The 19,775-nt window shown below is 42.3% G+C and overlaps 1 long non-coding RNA gene across 1 annotated transcript; it reads right to left on the bottom strand.

Annotated features, from left to right (window-relative positions):
* Nucleotides 1–13,618: 13,618 nt before the first annotated feature.
* On the bottom strand, nt 13,619–18,585 carry LOC144134438 (uncharacterized). The gene is made up of 2 exons (XR_013315137.1): nt 18,479–18,585; nt 13,619–13,776 (listed from the first exon to the last, which is right to left on the bottom strand). It is a non-coding gene; the product is annotated as an uncharacterized LOC144134438 (long non-coding RNA).
* Between the last annotated feature and the right edge of the window lie 1,190 nt (nt 18,586–19,775).

The raw sequence follows: 19,775 nt of genomic DNA, 5'->3' as shown, positions 1-19,775 counted from the left end.
TGGCATGTACGACACCTCTACTGTGAATAGTAGACTGTTGTCGGAGTCTCGATGCGAGCATTTGCTTTAATTTACTGTCTTAAAAACTGTGCCACTCGTCACAGATGCGCATGAATGGCGGATGCTACAGTTTGGTTGGCTCGTTCCGTTAGTAAAATGACTATCTACGTGTAGATGTGTCTTGTCTAGTGTTCTCGTATTCATGAGGGCGTCAGTGTTAGCGCATGCATATTTATACGCACTTTAAGAACGCGATGGGCCAACCAGACATGCAACTATCACACATAAAGAAAACTAACGAGCCCACTACAAGCACGTGAGACCGCGATCAATAGCATGTACCAGAGAGCTTAAGAAGCCCTGCTCGAACGCAAGAGAAACGCATCTCAATGAAAAACACTCCGCAGTCCCGAAGGTTTAAAGGGTGTAACGCTGCAAGCTGTCTCTCCCTGGTCGTGTTGTGAGAATATTCGGCATTCATAGGCAGATAAGCAGACAATTCATAAGGACTGTGGTGTTGTCAGGCCACACTAAGTGCAAGCCAGCTAATATAAAACCAATCATCGCTTCCATAGGTTCCTACTATCCAAATGCGCGGTCAAAGGAACAAATAGAGCAGTGGTGCCGTCTGCTCTAGTAAGTTCTAACTGCCTCATTTCGCTGAGTGACCAGTGCCCAGGCTGGCACTTATAAGGCACTGAGCTTTAATCCCACTGAAACGTATATGTTTTGTCCTGTTTTAATTCTCTCATAGTGTGAACGCAGGTGTCATAGTTGCGGACAAAGAGAAGCAGTATTTCCTGATGACAGAGCCTCTGACTTCTTGTCGTTCCGAACATGAACACGCGTGATGTATAGTCCCGAGAACTCGGATACTAATGTCATGGTTGACCTTTTGGAAGAGGTAAAGAATTCAGCAGAGCGGCCAACAGTAAACAGAGGAAAGGGCAATATATGGTCGCAAGTCTTATAGTTTTTTTTTTTGCTAGAAGATGCTTTCCCATCACAGGTGCTCCGAACAAAAAAATAAACAAAAGTGCAAGATGGTCGACCTTTTGGTAGAGTTACAACAGTTGAGCAGGGCGGCCAACATGATGACAGCAAAGAGCAATATGTGGCTGCAAGTCTTCTAGTTTATTTTGCCAGATTATGGCTTCCCATTACACGTGCTCCGGAAAAAAAATACCTAAGTGCAAGAACCGACATAGAATCACTTTTTTCTCCTCGATATAAGCTGGCTGCTTTTCGTAGCTCAAAACACAAAGATAGAGCTGTCAAGCACCATGGGAGTGAGATTTTTGCTATTGAATATGAAAGAGAGTACATAGCAACCTACAGAGTGAGGGAAATTATGAATTATAGATTACTTAAAATTAAGCCCTGGTAAGCACACGAAATCTACTGCATTTCTACTTAAGTTATACGGCCAGGGGAACACAAAGTAGGTGGTAATTCTCACTATTAGGTACCTAATTTCGTTAACTCCATCCCAGTAGGAAAATACACAAGAAAATTTTCTGTCGTCAAAACATATTTATTCAATGTGTTCGTTCATGAACACGAAGTAAAAGCGGAATTTTTTATACTAAGGACAAAATTTGTGTGTTTACGACACAAAAGCAGTACAGAACTACAGACAACACAAAAATACTGTAGAAAAAAACTACAGTACAAGAAAAAAATTACGAAACAAAGAAAAAATCTGTTGATACTACAAAACTTCACATCATTTGTATTATTTCGGACACCATTCTCTCGTGTTTTTTTTTTCAACCATGGTTAATAAACTGTTTTTGATTACAAAAAACGGACATGTTTACATTGAAAACATAAAGCTAATCTTATTCCTATGCAGTCCTGTTTGGATGAATTCTCACAGAACGCGTGCGTTCCGAGATATTCGGTTCCAAATCTTCCGCTTTATCCGCGCAGTGCCCATGCATAATGATGATGATCAGCGCAAAACTGGCCCCGCATGCCACGGCGTTTTGTCTGACAAAGGCGCAAGAGGATGAATGAAGGCGATAACTGTTGCACTTTATTTTTCAGCTTTCAAAATGGAAGAAAAGCCTGACGCAGCAGCTGCGTCACACTAGGGAGGAGTTTCTCGTCGTCTGTCCCTGCCTCGCATGCTTAACTACGCTAAATCAATGTCATATTACATCTGAACACGCGTGCTATATAGGAATTATATCATATGGCGTAGTCTAGAAATACGACCGTAAATATGTTTCAATGTAAATATTCACAGTAGTTCATTTTTAATTTTCATTATGAAGCTTTATTAGTTATGCACATGGGAGAATACGAAACAGGAAAAGCTGTCCTTAGCTGTTTCTAAAACTGAAGGCAAGTTAATTGGATGCTTTAGTTCGAGCGAGACATTAACAATCAAACATTTCTTTAGCAAATTTAACTGATTGGTTTGGACTTTTTCTTTTTCTTGAATCCTTTAAAAAGGTCCGCTTAGAGAGCCAGTCAATTAATATGGAGGGCACTAGAGACTACTTCCGTGTTTTGTATGCGAAATCATTGTCTCATCGAGAGTTCTTTTGCGAGGTTTATTAAAGATTAGTTCCTTTCTAGTGGCACACCTTGTCGTTGTCATACTGGTGTCAGAAAATATACACTAGGGTCACTTTTAATCGCCAAAAAGCAAGTTCCTTTTTGGCCAATGATCACGTGCTCTCCTCACAATCTTAACTTCCTTGGTTCGATTCTCGGCACGTTCGGAGGTTGGTTCATATTTCTTTGTTGCAGACGTCACTATCTTATGGTCTACTGCTGGCGTCATGCGAGACCATAGTGACGTCACTGTGGTTTTCCCACCTGTGTTGCGGGACAAGAATGCCGACGGCACCGGGTTTTGTTGTGAATGACTCATAATATGCCTTGACATTAAAAGAATTAATTATCGGCCCGTAAAATGGATACCTTGGTATATTAAGGTGTAAATATTTCAATTCGTCGATGCCAATGAACTGGCAGTAGGTGTACTTAAATATCAACGAAGTAACTACGCGCTGAGAACTAGATGGCCAGAATTTTTATTCTTAGCCTGTTTTCTTTCGTTTTGTCGTTCACCATGTCTTATGTATCATGTCGTGACGAACTCAGATGCGAGGAAAAAAACGGAGCTAGAATTTAGCTGATAATCATGGGGTTTATTTCTACTCGAGAAGAAAAGCTAGATCTCACCACTTGCTACGAAACTTGTGTGTACCAGAATCGGATGTTGAGCAAGATCACTAACTGAACTAAGTCCTTCATGCATTAACCAGACAAATATTTATATTACATTCCAGAGAGAACTTTCTCGCATGACATTCACCTGAACCAGACGAAATCTGTCAAATAATTCGTCAATAACTTTGAATGTCATCTGTTCGAAAAGAGCACTGCGCACATGGCTGAGAGAAGAAGGAATGCATGCCAGAGACCTTTGCTCAAATGTTTCGTTCTGTAGCTAAGGCACTTCGATCAAATCAGCGCTTAAAATACCGGCAGTTAGGGGGCTTCGTGAGGTTCCAAACTGTTCAAAACTTAGCTAGCACACCTGGTAAGAAAAATGAAAACCATAAGGTAAATGCACTGATGAGTTGGTTAGATTTTATCTGAATGTGTATCCCTAATAAAATCAAAGGTTTGTTGGAAGCACATGTGTTTAAAAATAGTCACGGCTGATTGCATCTAACGCTGAAGAATCAGTAAATAAAAGGACGTTTCAACTCAGCTAGAGAAGCCTTGTTGAGCAATGTTCCGACAGTGCTGCCAAATTGTACTTTTCTTTTGCGATTGACTGGTTCTTGACGCATTTCCACTGCGTATATTTCTTCTGACAAAGTCAATAAGCTTAGCAGTAAAATTTTTATCAATGAAACCTCGCTGATTCGTCCATGATTTTCCTTTGAAAAATGGTTCACTTAATCTGCTCAAAAGACGCACCTTTGAATATTAAATTTAATGCAAAGAAATGAATACGATAGAGTGCGGAGAGGTTCACCTTCCAAGCTCTTGAATTCTGCACAAAAAGTGCTGAAATACAAATATTCGTTATGTAACCTTTTCAAATGACCCCTGAGAGACCATAACATTTAGGCAAATCGCCAAAAAGTTTATGGCAGGTTCCGAAACATGGTCTGCTTGAGTGAAGAGAATTTTCTTCTTCAAGTTATTTATCATACCTTAAAATTGCACGAGGCAAATGATTCAATGTTCTTCCACCGCTGAAAAGCTTCCATACAGGCAACGTTTGGATGTGTGTACATGGTGAATTTTTTAGTGCGATTCCATTTAGGATGTCGTCACGAGGTTTCCGCTCTCCCCAAAGATCACCAATTTCTAATTGTTTTCTACTGGGTGAAAAATTGTTTACAGAGTGTGTCGAAAGGACATGAACCCAATGGGAGCTTTCGCGTCATTCGATATGTTTAGCAGTACTTCTTGGATGCTGTTTTGTTTTAAGACGCTGTGGGAGTGAACCATTCCTGCCAGGAAGTGGGTCTGTGGGAGCGAGAGCTGTTGAGGAGAAATCACTGTAGATGGACAGGAAACTTCATTGCAGGACAAGTTGTAATGTTTGTTAAGATGTTAACTTCAACCATCAGGGCAGGGAGAGGTGTTCGGCGCATTGCAGAAGCAGATGAGTTAAGTGGCGAGAAAGACGGCTGTGTATTGGTACGCGACTAAATTCTGCCGCTTGTTCGCGAAGGAGGATGCGGGACCGACACGTTACTTATGAATCAAGCAAAGTCTGTGAAGGATGTTCATGCGTACTGTATAGTAAGTTTCAGGAGTACAAGGAATAGTTCACGGGGTATTTCACGAGATCACAGGCTCTGTATGGGACTTAGCCCGGAGGAGCGAGTTTATGCGTTAGATGCCCCCGATCTCAGAGTAAACGGGAGTCCAGCGAAGATAAAAAGAAATGATAGGGATCAGCACACAACTATGAGGTTATTCAAGGAGATGTGTAAGTTTTTGTGTTGACGAGTGCGAAGTTGGAACTTGGGGTCCGAAAAAAGCTGATGTGAGCAGACGAGAGGCAGGTGGGAGTAGAAAGAGCGTCGGATATGAAAATATAGATGGCATATTTTTCTAGATCCTGATAAGGAGGGAGGTGATAGCGAACTGGCGAGTGGAAAAGTGGCAGAGAGAGTAAAATGCATAGTAGCCAGAAGGGTGTCTGTGCCCTGACTTCCACCAGTGCAGTACATAAATCATTTTTGCACGCAAGACATAACGAGGTTGGTTTTAAGGTTGCAAGTGACATCTGCGATGCGCAGCGTTGGTGTAAGGGTGCATAGTTTTGTGGTTCGGATAAGAAGTTATTTAGGGGAAGAAAACCAACAGGCGACTCACGCTGGATATGGGTGTCAAGTGGAGGTGCCGTGTACAAGATAAAAACAGATATTTTCGGCATTTTCCGCATAATTCAAGGCATTACTGTAGCCAAAGCACTGTTTTTTGATGATGAAACCAACTGAAGAAAGTAGGGTGAGAGGGGGCATTGATGGGTATGCGAACACCGACTTCGTGGCCTAACGGACGGATTTCAAACATTTGAAAGTTGTGTGGTGGTTACAGATGTATTAGGATCATAGTAGAGGACACTGCAATATATGAGCACATGAGGGGCGCGTTTTACTGCCGGTTCTTTGAGGTTGTTGTGGCGCCATTTCAGGCAATGGAGCAGCTAAGTGGGGCTGGGGATTTGGGAAAGAAAAATTACTGTGGGCAAGTCTATTGACATTGTTTTAAAAATAGGGCGGAGAATAAAAAGTAAAGAAATTTTGTCGAATGGGTCGTCAAGCGTGTGAAGTGAGATGAAAGAGGGGTCCCAATGTTTCCTCGATTGCATATGACGAGGAGTTCTTATTTATAAGTGAGCAGGACACCTATTGTACAGGAGGTATACGGCGATGTATTATAATTCCTCAACTGTGAGCCAACCTAAACTAAATGCTGTGAATATTTATAGTGCCAGTTGGAAGAATTTTGCTGAAAGGGACGTTTAATGTCTCACATTGAAATACCTTGTATATCCGCTATTAAGAAGTTTATCCTTCAGTAAGCGGTAAGGATTCTGCAGGTTGCGAAACTGTTTATCAGAACTGCAGAGGAGAGAGCGGACATGATCACCGACATTTCGCCGTTAGTTACAAACGTGCGCCTCCTATCAATATTCTTACACAAAAGGTATCTCATCCACCATTTTATCGTCACTCTTGTGCGTATGTGTCAGTACCTTCACAAAGGTGAAGCCTAAACTACACGTGTTTTAGTAGTGGCATCCACAGGGTTACAATGCCAAGTATGGTTAGGAAAGGCCTCAAAACAAGGTGTGATGAAATAAATGGCGAAAAGATAGAAGCGTGCCACAGCCGCCATGGGGCGAAGCGCCGATGAAGGCTCCATAAAAGTCGGATTATCCTGCCAGCACCTTGACCGCAACCTGCGCACTTAGAGCAACGCAATAGGATGCATTTTATTGAGGCATATAATGTGCTGGTTCTTAACAGATTCAACAATAGTTTGGTTTGGGCTAGCTGGTAAAAATTTTTTCAAAACATAGCGCAAAAAAGACACATCCACATCTGTGTCGTCCGTCTCTTTTTTGCGCTATGTTTTAAAAAAAATCATAAAAGATTACCTTAAAGATTTCTTTTCGATAAAATGGCCATAGAACGCAAAAAAAGAAGCATTTACGAAAAATGAAAAACAACAAGCCACAGGTTCTTTATTTGCACAGGTGTAATTGACTACTGCCTAATTCAAGGGCCTTTTGTCCTGCGAGAGCCTTCCTGCTTACGGGCATCCCGAGTGACTAATCATCTGAAAAGAAAAAAAGCAGACGTTTCAGAGAAAGCTACCTTTGCCGCGTTTGATAAGCTGAAGCAAGCATCTTCACAAAAAGTGCCTCAAATATATCTGAGAACTCGAACCCATACCTCAGCCACGATTTTTACCACTAAACTTTTGCCAGATACTAACAACCGAAGTTATTTTAGTGGCCTTGTACCGCAGTGGATCACTTGTGCATGCGCCAGGCCTGAGGAATTGCAGGAAAGCTGAATTACAGACAACTTTTGCAAGTCGAAAGCCCTCGTTCACTGACCACGTTTTCACTTCCTCCTCTGCTGACAGATGTTATCAGCGCGAGAGAAGATGAAAGTTAGCCACCCCCAATTGTATTCTTATTAGAAAAAGAGAAAAGAGGATGCCCATAACCTGCGTGAGCCTGAAGTCGCGAAGGTTACCACCAGCTTTCGAGATCAACTGTGGTAGTCGAAAGGGTTTAATGGTGCATTCTCCTGCACCAGTTGTACTTGCATTGACTTGCTCATCGCGTTCGTAACCCTGTTCTGAACGCAAAAAGGAAAGATAGCAAGTAATAATTAATTTAGTTATTTGTTTAATATTTATTCAGATAAACTAGTGACCATTTATAATGCGGGGATGTGATAATGGCGCCCTAGAGACATCGCGATTTTGGAGTCACTGTAAAGCTTTCTGGGCTACTATGTCGAGTCGTTTCAATGACTTTCCTCTCCTACAAATAGAGTCATTTCGCCTCTCGGTTTTCGAGCAGGTAATGCGAAAACTCCGTCTTTGAACGTCATTAGTCCTTGAACGTCAGTAATGTTTACTGATATTTGACAGCAAACTACAAAACATTAAGCTAGGTATGTATCCTTACTATTTGATTGCTATCACAAAAGGAATAATTGATTTGCGGATCACGAATACCTTCTTCAGCCAACCGCACTATAAGCAAATGGGCGTGGAAAACCTCAAATGTAGATACTGAAAACGAGATGCACTTTATATTGTTAACACATCCTGGCATCCTGCAGGATTTAAAGGTTCTTGGCGGGCTCAATTTTAGTAATTATACGTTGGTAAAGACTACATTCTTAGTTATAGCGCAATTGAAGTAGAGGGTAGAGTAGTTACATACGATACTGGCAAGATTTCTTATGAGACGAACGATATGATTTCGAAACACCAACATATTAAAATCTCTAACCGCATGAATGAAATAGAATGATAAAACTATCAGAGTTGATTAATAAGCATGGTTTAACTGACATAGAGAAGTATATTATGAACAAATTGAAGAATGGTCATTATTTCTGTTCTTTTATTCAAGACATTCCGCGGCAGAATGATCTGGGGGGGGGGGGCGGCAAAAAGGCAGCAGACGTGTCTGGCAAGACTGAGCACCACTTGTGTGCTGCGGACACCCAAGCACGTAACCCAAAAACTAAAAAAAAAAATAGGCCGCGGAAAATCAGTGGGCACATAACAAGGCGGAGAGAAGTATCGGATGTACGCGCTAAGACAATAGGAAGGCAATGTAATTTTCAATATCGATAAAAGAGTTAATGCAGCCCCAGGTGTCTGCACACATCTTGACACTAACCCATATAATCAGGGCGATAATGTCGGAGGCAGTGGTGCAGAGGAATATGACATGCCGCCGGTAATGAAGCAGCATGTAAAGAGAGTTTTAAAAGAAACTTAAACGAGGAAATGAGCTGAAATAGTGCAAGAATGCATTTAATGGATAGAGTTTCGCCTCTAGTTGTCCGCATATTTTGTCCGTTCTTCCGGCGTCCGTCCGCCCACACTGTGAACCGCCTGCAGACAGAAGGCAGTCGAACGAAACAGATGTGAAGTGAACATTGAAAGAAATCGTGTGTCGCACCAACCACGGGTGTCGAAGCAATTTCTGCTGCCTCCATTTCATCTGGTATCCATTGTTCCATTGTTGTTTGTAAGGTGATGGGACACATCGCTCTAAGGAGGCTAGAAGGTACTTGGATAAGTACAAAGTCCGCTCACGCGAGCGGACTTTGTACTTATCCAAGTACCTTCTAGCCTCCTCATCAAAAATTTTTCGCTGTGAGTTTTGCACGCGGAACATCCTCATAAGTGTGTACAGCTATGTCTTCGCACAGCTTCGAGTAGGCGTCGCGTAGACGTCACAAAAGCGTTTTATTTTGTGCTCTGCACCTCTACGGTTCACCGCTTTCAGGCAGTGGTCGTTGACGAAAAACCTCTATAACTTCGAGAGAGCCTTTCTTGCCGGAAGAACATTCGCAGTCGTTAATGCGGACATTTTAAATGACGTGAAAAGCAACAAAATACCCGTACCTAAAGGCGCCGTCATACGATCAGCAATTAACTGGTATGCAATTAGCATCTCATTTTAACGAATACTTCACAACTCTTGCAAATAGCAACCATAATGAAAATGCAAAACTCTTTTTAGGTGCACCTAATGCAAACTCTGCTTTTTTTGAACCTATTACACCACAGGAAATTCACTCAGTTTTTATGTCCTGCAAAAACAGCAAAGCACGAGATATAGACGGGCTGGAAATCAGGCCTATTAAGTTTGTTGTCGACCTCCTGGAAGATGTTATTGCCCATATTTTCAATGTTTGTCTAGCCACTGGTGTCTTTCCAGTGAACATGCAGAGGGCTAAAGTAACTGTCCTGTACAAATCTGGAAACAAAAATGAGCTTTCGAACTACCGCCCAGTTTCGGTGCTGCCAGTTATCTCAAAGGAATTTGAAAAAGTCATCTGTAAAAGGATTATGTCATTTTGTAATAAGCATAATGTTTTGTCGGAGCGCCAGTTTGGTTTCCGCCAAAATCTGTCTACGGAACTGGCTCTTCTAACCCAAAAAGATTTCATTATCAAAGGATTCGAAGAAAGAAAAATAACATTAGGTGTTTACGTTGACTTTTCAAAGGCTTTCGACAGAATTAATCATCAAACTCTTTTCGCTAAATTAGAGCACTACGGTTTTCGTGGCATTGTCCTTGCTCTCCTAAGATCTTATTTAGAAAACAGAAAACAATGCGTTTCTATCGGAGAAGAGCAGTCCACATTACGAAGCATAACATGCGGAGTACCACAGGGCAGTGTCCTCGGACCGGTACTCTTCAATATATACATTAATGATATAACACGGGTATCCCCAGAAGCCTCTTTGGTAATTTATGCAGATGACACGAGCTTTTTCATTCAATGTGACGATACGACGGAACTAGAGAAATTAGGAAATATTACCCTGAATAAATTGTCAGAATGGAGCAAAATTAATTCTTTAGCAATAAACAATAAAAAAACAAAGGCTGTCATTTTCTCGCCATCACAAAAATTTGTTGACCGTTATCTTAATCTCTATTTAGGATCTGAGAAGATAGAAATAACAAAAGAAGTGAAAACGCTCGGTGTCACCTTTCACGAGAACTTGATCTGGGATATCCATGTAGACTGTGTGATTAAATGTCTGGCCAGGGCTTGCGGGATACTTGGCCGATTTAGACAAGTTCTTCCACTCAAAATAAAGCTGCTACTTTATAATGCTATTTTCAATCCTCACCTAAACTATTGTAATCTTGTGTGGGGAACTACATCACTAACGAACATCAACAAACTCCTTCTTTTACAAAAAAGAGCTCTCCGTCACATAGCAGATGCTCCATACGACGCTCACACAAGTGACCTGTTCCCCTTACTTGGTGTTGTTCCTGTGACACATATGCACGAACTGAATGCCCTATTAAAATACAAATATTCCCTGAAATTTAATCGGATGCCTTTTCTACGATTATGCAATTTTACAAAACCACCCGAGGTACCGTACAATATAAGAACAAGAGAAGTATGGTTGGTGCCGTTTTCCCGCACGAATCATGGTCAGAACAGACTACAATACATTACGCCTACATTACTTAACAACTATCATAATTCAAACACGGACATCCACACACTATCGAAACAACACCTTAAGCGTTTGTTCACTTACAATTTAGGAAGGTAACATCAATGTTTTGAAATCTTGTTTTATTATTGCAGCCTTTTGTACACGTATTTTCAATGGTGGCTGCATTACAGCTGTGTGTCGTAAAACTGCGGTCTGCGCTTTTATGGCTGCAAATGTAGCAGGAAATGTTTGTAGTCCTGTATAGCCATATGTCAATTTCGCCGTTAGATGTTCTTCAGTGTGCAAAATATTGGTGATTAAGTATTAGTATTCGTCTCATTGAATCCATGTCTATCAGTTACATTGAACCGGTATTATTACTTTTTACTAATATGCGGCATTTTGTGTTTGGAATTACTATGTATATTATGTATTTTGTGTTTCTATATTTTTTGTGTTTACAATTTCTATGTATGCTGCATGCTCTTATCTTCGTACAATTTTTAATCGCAGCTTTGTATTATTTCTGCTGTTATCCGTTGTCAAGAGAAAACAAGGGGTAAGAACCGTTGTCAAGCTGCTCGAGAAGCAGCTTTTTGTTCTTATCCTTGCATTTATTTCTGTATTGAAAGAAATGCTAAATAATTTGATTGATTGATTGATTGATTGATTGATTGATTGATTGATTGAACTATGGCTCTTTAATAATTTTAAAATGGCATGCCTACAGCAACGCTGTTATCGATATCTGGTCCCAGTGACGCCGTGTAGTGGGCGACATAACGCTCTTGGCGACCTCAATATCTTCTGCAGAACGAGAACCGTACTTACAGGCAGACCCAGTGGCATTCACAACATCATCCTGGAGTGTTGTACAGAAATTTTTCCAGAAAAAAAAAGAAGTACGTTGCTTTCACAAATAGTCCACAGATGGGTGCTCAAGCAAAAGTAAAGCTCATCTCCCTTCATTAGGCGATTCAGCCATTGTCCCAGAAAGAACAAATCAGCATGCTAATTCGCGACGACGGAAAGAAACACCATTGAGCAGTGTTAATTTGCCATCATGTTTTGCACCTTATGCACTGCGTTCCACAGGTAGCTGTATCGCTCCTAGCATCTAAACGTTTACAGAGAAACCAGTGCATGCAACATTAGGCAACTTATAGCCTACAGCTTCGGACGAATCGGTCGTAAGTTGATGCGTGTGGTTACTCTTCTACCACCATACTGCCCTGTAACTGGCATATGCGAAAGTGGTAGGATAATACTCCCGCACGATGCGGCAGAGCAGTAGTTGGAAGGCCATAACGTCAGTATCTCCACGATGGCTGCAGGCCGTCAGATCCTGCACGGATTTAGCTGTCTAGTCCATAATTCGAACAGCTTCCGTTCTTCAACAGCCCTGACAGCTTCTAGATTTGATAGACATGATTGCATCAGTAAAGAATATGTACACATCCAGCTTTCAAAGACACAATGCGGCCACAAGCGTATAAACCTATATGAAAGCTGGTCAAGAAAGAGTGCATTCAGTTATACACGGAAACCGCACTGCTGGAGCACAGTGCAGCAATAGTTTGCCGCGATTCTCAGTCACGTACCACTGACGTCGAATGCTTTCCTGCAGACCACGCTGCAAGAAATTTTCAGCCGACAGCCGAGCGCATTGTTATCATTTGCATAGTAGCGGAAAGAGGTACTGTTCCTTGAACCTACAACGCATACACAGCCCAGCGAGTACTGTAAACTGCCTTGCATGCGGGACAAGCAAATAAGGTCAACGTCTAGACTATCCTAAGAGATTTTTTAGAGCATCAACTACACTCCCGCACACTGGTTAATTATTGAAAATGAAAACACCCAGCGGACTGCGCGTGCAACAGCCTTTCTGCTACTCTTTCTAGCTGTGTTTCACTTTACGCTTCCTAGACCTCTGCCTCATTTGTTAATCGGAGATCTCGTGTGATATGTGGCGAGGCTTAAAACAGGTACAGCATTGTCCTCCGCAATGCTCTTCAGTACCTGACCTACCACGAACAACTGCACCGCCGGATACGCAGCTTTCTTCGAAACGCAGTGGCTCACCTTCTCCGAGCGCAGAGTGGAATGTTACTTTCACCAGCGAAGCTTCAATTTTTAAAACCTCACGCCTAACCACTTTCTCCTCACGGTTTGGTATGACGAGCAGATGCACGGGGGAACATCCCCTCTTTTATTGCTCCGGGTTGGACCCTGTCATGGAGGAGAAGACTGAAATCGCTACGCATGCACCGCCCTGGCACGGTTCAAGAGTAAACAAGCTCTCCGTCGGAAATAGGGCTTCCAGGCGGAGTACGGCAATATCGGGATTTCACTAAATGCATTCACGAACAGGGAGGGCCTAGCCGTTTTTTTTTTTTGCAGAAAACGAGTTCGGTGACATCTACACTAGCGAATGATTCGTACAGCGGTATCCTCCACCACGTGAAAGCTTTTTCTACGATTTCTGCCGCAATGTTTACACATCCTTTACGTCGAAGTAAACAGACTAGAAAGGATGAACTGCCTCGACCATCCACAACTTTATGCTGTCTATGAGCGCGGTTTGAATTGGCGTAACTGCAGTTCTGCGAATACACCTTATTGCCGGCGCGTGCATATATGCGCAAAATTGGTACACCCGCCGAAACCTACTGTACGAAAAGAAATCGTTTTCTGCAAAAGAAAATGGTTAATACTCAATGGCCCACGCATCACTGTTCACAACGAGAAACCTTGTTAATGCTGTGTGAGAAACACCACAGAGGAACTAGCATAACTTAAAAAATACCTTCATCTATCAACGTGATTCCAGGTACGAGATTTAATGATATCCTGTTCGGTGAACCCACCAAGGCTGTATATAGAGACTTACTCATTCGGTGTCGTTGAGCTCAATGTTTTCAAAGTCGTTTCCGGGGTCGTTCGGATTGGGAAGTCGCGGCACAGCCGTCTCGTTTGTGGCACTCTCCTCATCAGATTCACTGGAACTGCTACTGCTGCCCTCCGCATCTTCGGCCTCAACCTTCAGAGCTGCATTGAGATCACCGTTTTTGATACGGTACGTTATTTAGATATCCCCTTCAGGCGCTGGGTCCACATATGTGAACGCGACCTAAGCCTCCTAATATTTTCGTACGCAAGGTGAATTTCCACCTTTGAATACCACGCTCTTACCATTTTGACTCTTCCTGTATAGTGTTCCTGTATATGCTGCTCCCGCAGGAAGCAGAGTTGCGCGTCTGTTTTCCCTTGCCGCTCCGAAAGCCATTCGCCGAGAGGCGATGACATGATTTTCGTGACGTCAACTGTTCAAATTTCCGCCAGAAAGCTGATCTCACAGGCGCAGTGCCGAGCGACCCCTCGTCAGCTCGACGACCCATGTTAGCCCGTGCTGTCGGCTACATTTCACACATTCTTCGTGCGCACTTATAACTTTAGGTTTGGTGGGCTGCTGTGGATGTCAGAAACGCAGTCGTAAAATATCACAGTGCACCAAACTGCAGCAACCGCACTGGACACGGCAAAGCCTTTTAGTAAACGATGGGACATTCGGAAGGTCGGCGGCTGAAGTGCGCCGGCGACTGAAGTGGCTTTTCAGAATAGGCCTCGATAATCGCGCCCAAATATTATAAACTAAAAATTCAGATGGAAATACAATTATTTTTATTCAAAAGTAGGAAAGCTAATAATACGAAGAATAAAGAGTACTTTAAAATTTTTCAAGTTGCTTCAAAGATTCATTTCACTGAATTTAGCAACGGGGTACATTTTGTGAAATTTTTACTCAAGCAATGAAGTTTGAGATTTTTTCGTTAGGCCAAACTCGCCTGTTCAATTCATTCGTGCTGCTTTAGTCTGCTTGCCTGCAACAAGCTGCAGAATCATGTTAATGCGGTTCTAGATGGTGTGTTTTCGTTTTTCCCGCGCACAACTCGAACTTAACACGTGGCAGTGCTAGTTGTGAAAAGAATAATACAGCCCTATACTATTTTTTTTCTTAAGACGTTCACAGAGAAAGAAATGACAGGACGAACGCTGTCCCATCCGGATCGGGACTGCTTGTTCATCTGAAATTACGTGTTCCAGAAAGAAAAAAGACTCGCAGGCCGTTACTAGTATTCTTGTGTGAGTTTGTCATTACTACGATTTGCTGTTAACCTTTGGCGATTTTTTTTTTCATGCTGTATGCACACACTCTGAAAATTGCAGATTAGTTTTCGGCGTTACGTTTAAAAACTTGCGGCCGAGTGCAATTTGTACGCAAATAAAAAAAAAAAACCAAGTGCTCTACACAGCGATCCCATGAACGCAGCCCCTTTACACACGAGCAATGGCCTTCCCGCAAAGCTTGGAACAAATGGAACAAATTCCCGCAAAGCTTGGAACGCGCAACTCTGCTCCCTGCGGGAGCATATACAGGAACGCTATTCCTGACAAGTTTGTAGCGCCATTTCTTGCAGCTACAGCGAAATGTGTTTGTAAAAAAAAAGAAAATACATGTGCATCACGTCGTTTTTTTGTCGGGATGAATAAATATCTTTTTTTTGCACTCTATCTTCACAAACAATCGTTATGACACAATTTAGGGCACGGAATCTCTCGATAGTGCAATGTAGAAACGGCGCACCCATGTTCATCGTCATAGAGGAAGAAAAGTTTTGCTGTGGACGATCAGAGTAGCGCGTCTTGAACGCTGGACATGGCGCTTTAATGCCGAAAATATCAAAAATGGCGTTTTCTCTCCACAACGCGCCGTTTTTATTTTGTGGACGTATATCACGAAATAGGCTTACTGCTTAAGGGCGTCGAAAACTATGCTTATACAAAGAGAACGTTGGACAACTACAGCGCTGAAGCGTTTTTCATGAAAACAGCCGATTGAGGAGCACTCCAAAGTGCGGCCGACCGAGTAATGAAGACCCGCAGATGGTCGCAAAGAACCGCCAATGAGCTGAGCCGCTGCCGACAAGCACAGTGCGCTATGACCAGTGCTTAACGTCAGAGAGGTACAGGAGGGTCCTTGGCCCCCTACCAATATTCAAAAAAGGATCAGGGACCACCTGTGTTAGATTCTAGAACGCATGAATACGAAGGAAGCAACCATTTTCAGTGGTGGACAGAACTTTTTTTCTATCGTTTTGAAAATTTCGCTGCACATTTTAGCAAGAATCATTCCATTTTGTATGAAACTCGAGACGGAGAAAAATACAAATTGGCTACACGACACAAGGGCGGATGAAAAAGGGTAACCCGCACCCTCACACCATGGTCAGTTCAGAGCTGGCCGCTCAGCTCCAAGGCTACAAAATAACAATCATCACATTGCTAGAGCAAGGAGACAGTTTTTGTCAGGTCTCTGACATACCTTGAGCAAACAATGACCTTAAAAAATGCTTTCTCATTCTTGCAAAATCCATGTGTAAAACAGGCTGCAAGACGCTCTCTCTCTCCCCATTTCCACCTGGGCTCAGATCACTCGAGATCCCTTCGATGCAGTGGGAATTGAAGCATTACTTATGATGGAAGCAACCATTGGCCCCAACTTCTGAACCTGTTAATTACGCAACGGTAAATGAAGGCGCCACATCTAAAAGCCACGTCCGGTGCTCAAGATACCGAATTTTCTTCTGCTTGTCGTCACAGAATGACAGCGTTTTATGTGTTCTATAAGTCATGAACTAAAGAATAATTGCCTCAAGCGTACATTCTCACAGCTAATGTTTTATTCATGCCTAACGATCAGTTAGTAAAGGCAAGCAATTGTAGTGGTGTTTACGTTCATGTAAAGGCGCTATGTCCACAACTGTGGACATGCATAAAATATGTTTAAATATGAATATTTCTGCGTATTTTTTGCACATCATTTCTGCGTAGTCTAATGATCGTCATTTATGCAAAAAAAAATTTTCCCTTCAGCAGATTTAATTCGAGCCATAAGGGGGCTATGTTGCCTTTTCCAACCCCATTACCCTCAATTTATCATGTGCTTACACTCATTTGCCACGAAGCCAATCTTTATGGCTACAGCATATTTTCGACCAATTTTTGCAATTATTTTCAGAGCTTCTTGTAGGTCTCGAACTAATAATAAAGAATAATTGTTTGAGACTATGTTTTTGCTACAGCCCGCCAATCGCATGCAAGAGCCGTAATAAACTTTCTACTCTAACTCCACTCTAACCTCTACGAACTACATAGCTGTGGAAAGCGCACCTCTTACAGCAAACGAACATGTATTGCATCGTAGTTGTGGGGTTTTTGTGCTATAGAAGACCTGATTTTGGATACCATGAAAGCTCGTAACCAAACGCACTACACTCTGCATGCTTGGCTGGAGTCGTTTTTTATCCTGCTCACAGGGAAGTAAAACAGCTCCCTTCTTCCCTACGCGTATGGGAATCTAAGGCGAGGCAAGAATGTAAAATATTGCGAAGGCACAACGCCATTTTTTTTAATAAGCTGCTCCGGAGGCTGGTGCAACTCGCGTGCGTTGCGCTATTGTCCTGTAGGATAGCTGCCATGAAGTACTCGCGTCGACATCAGGGTCATTATGAAGACCCAGAGATTGGTTTCCTCTCCGATTCAGCGTGTCTACAGCCTGCTCAACATGGCCGCTATTCACTCATTTTCAATCCCTTCTTAGCGTAGGACTAATGAGGGCCTGTAAACTGAGCGCCGGCTATAATTTGTCAGCACAGAATGGAATGGGGTATGAACTTCATTGCGTGCCACATAATCCTATATTAAAGTGTTAGCTTTTGTGGAAAAATTTCGGCGCCACCAGGTCTCGAACGAATGAAAGAGAGGAGAAAGATCGCAATAAATTGCTTGCTCGTCTCTGAATGCGCGTATAGATGGCACCTTGAATGGAGCTATTAAATAGCTTGGGTAGAATGGCCTTATGAATTAACTTCTTTTGCGTCCAGAAGCATTTATTCCTATTTACTTTTCATCGCATTAGGCGCATCACAATAACTATGGACTGGAGCGCGCATCGATAGACGAAACACGCTATTCCGACCTAATTTCAATCAGACTTTCCGTCTCTGAAATGAAGAAACATAATTTGTCCATGAAGAAGCGCACTAGCTTGCACTGCCAGCTTGCACATTCCACTGCTGCTTCTTTCAAATGGGCAACAAATGCAAAATGTTAGAAGGCAGTTGCATACTCTATATACATTTGTGCATAACGCTCGATATTCGCGATTGCGTATTCAAAAGAGCACTGGTGCTGCAGAGATCCGACATGGAGAGTAGGTGAAAAATAATTTAAATCATTGAGGCTCTTGTGGAAATAACTTCGTGTTCGGCCGCCATAATCACTTTTTCGAAAAGAAGAGAGCTGTGCAAATTGTTGAACCTACTTCGCCATAAGCACGGTGAAGATAGTGGTGATAAAATACTCAAATTCTCTGCCTTGAGCAATTTTTCTGCACTTTACCCGTGGTAGCTCCTCAGAATTTTGACAGTCGGCAACCAATTTTGCTATGTACCGCACATACATGTGCCGCCATTGGAGACTCGCGGACAACTTACAGAAAAAAGCTTTTTCAGCACTGCACAACGCCCACTGGGAAATTACTATTTGAAGGTAGACGAAAAAATACTCAGTGTCTTCAATTTCTCGGAGAGCGCCGGAAGTCACATTGCCAAGAAAGAATATTTCTTAAGCAAACTTATTTACATTCGTTTAAACCACTCAGCCTTCAGAAGTAAAAAAAAAACCTTACCGATAAGCAGCGCTAGTAGGATAACAAGTTTCTTCAGCATTCTTCCGAGTGTTTCAATACGATAAGCCTTGAATTCCAAGAGTGCGTTAGGGCCCTGTGCTGACAGACTATATATAAGAGAACTTTCTACAAAACATGAAACGATAGTAAAGGAAAAACAGATTATATTTTTCATACTTTCATGCCTGTTTGACCTGTGCTGAACCTACACAGTAAACTGCCACTTCCCGACCGATGACAGATTCCCGATTGTCTTCTTCACAGATCTCCCTGCAAAACACCGTATTCATGGCCTTACTCGCTAATAGCTAAAGATAATATTTTCATTCTGTGTTTTAGTAAGCATTCTGGGTTTTTTGCGCAAAAGACACGACACAAAAGAAACGAGGTAGACAGGACAAGCGCTTTCCTGTCTATCTCGTTTCTTTTGTGTCGTGTCTTTTGCGCAAAAAACCCAGAATGCTTAGGCACCAACTAGCCTGCAAAAACATACTCGCAAGTTTTAGTAAGCTTTGCATGATTTCATTTTTTGTGCCCATCACTTAACCGTTAACTCCTTTAGTCACGGTTTAAGGCAATGTAGTTATAAATAATAGGGTTAGCGCAGCGTTAACGTACTCGCATAAGCGTTTAGCGTATAATCGGATGCCTACTGATCCTGCGCAGTAAACTCGCGCGGTTGCAGCAGGCAACCGGTAAACTGTTTTACATCTACATGACTTCGTCTCCACAAAGCAAAATAAATAAAGAGACTAATGCCCTGTCATCAGAAACGCGAACTTCTTTACGCTCCAGCAACCTGTGAACAATGGGAAATACCTTCATTCATTCTGGTTTGGCACTCTGCCAGCGCATTCCAGTATGTCGTGCAGGGGCTGCAGCTGGCTAAATTTGCTGAAGTGTCACTGACGTTTTGCACATGCCTTTATGTTGAACTTATTTTGAATTCTGTTAGAACACTTGAGCAAAAGGTGGTTCTTGACTGCACTCTTAAGTTGTGAACTAGTGCTTCCTTCGTAATAGAAATTCCAGTACTTTGGATTGCTGAGACGTGCCATTAGAACGGAAAATACAGGAAGGTGTCAGACGTTTGCAAAATTTGTTTCATCGTGATTTTCGAAACACTACAGCGTCGATAGCTGTGAAGTTTTTAATATTGGGCACGCGTGTACATCGTTAAGGGTACCTGTTGAGGCAGGTCAGTAAACCGTAACGCAAAACGTAACGAAGTAAACCCTAATGAAAGAGTTCGTAATTTCTTGTTCTATGCATTTTGTAGTCCTTATCAGAATACAAA

This window comes from Amblyomma americanum, chromosome 5 (assembly GCF_052857255.1).
Source record: "Amblyomma americanum isolate KBUSLIRL-KWMA chromosome 5, ASM5285725v1, whole genome shotgun sequence".
NCBI lineage: Eukaryota > Metazoa > Arthropoda > Arachnida > Ixodida > Ixodidae > Amblyomma > Amblyomma americanum.
This window is presented reverse-complemented; position numbering and strand designations above follow the sequence as displayed.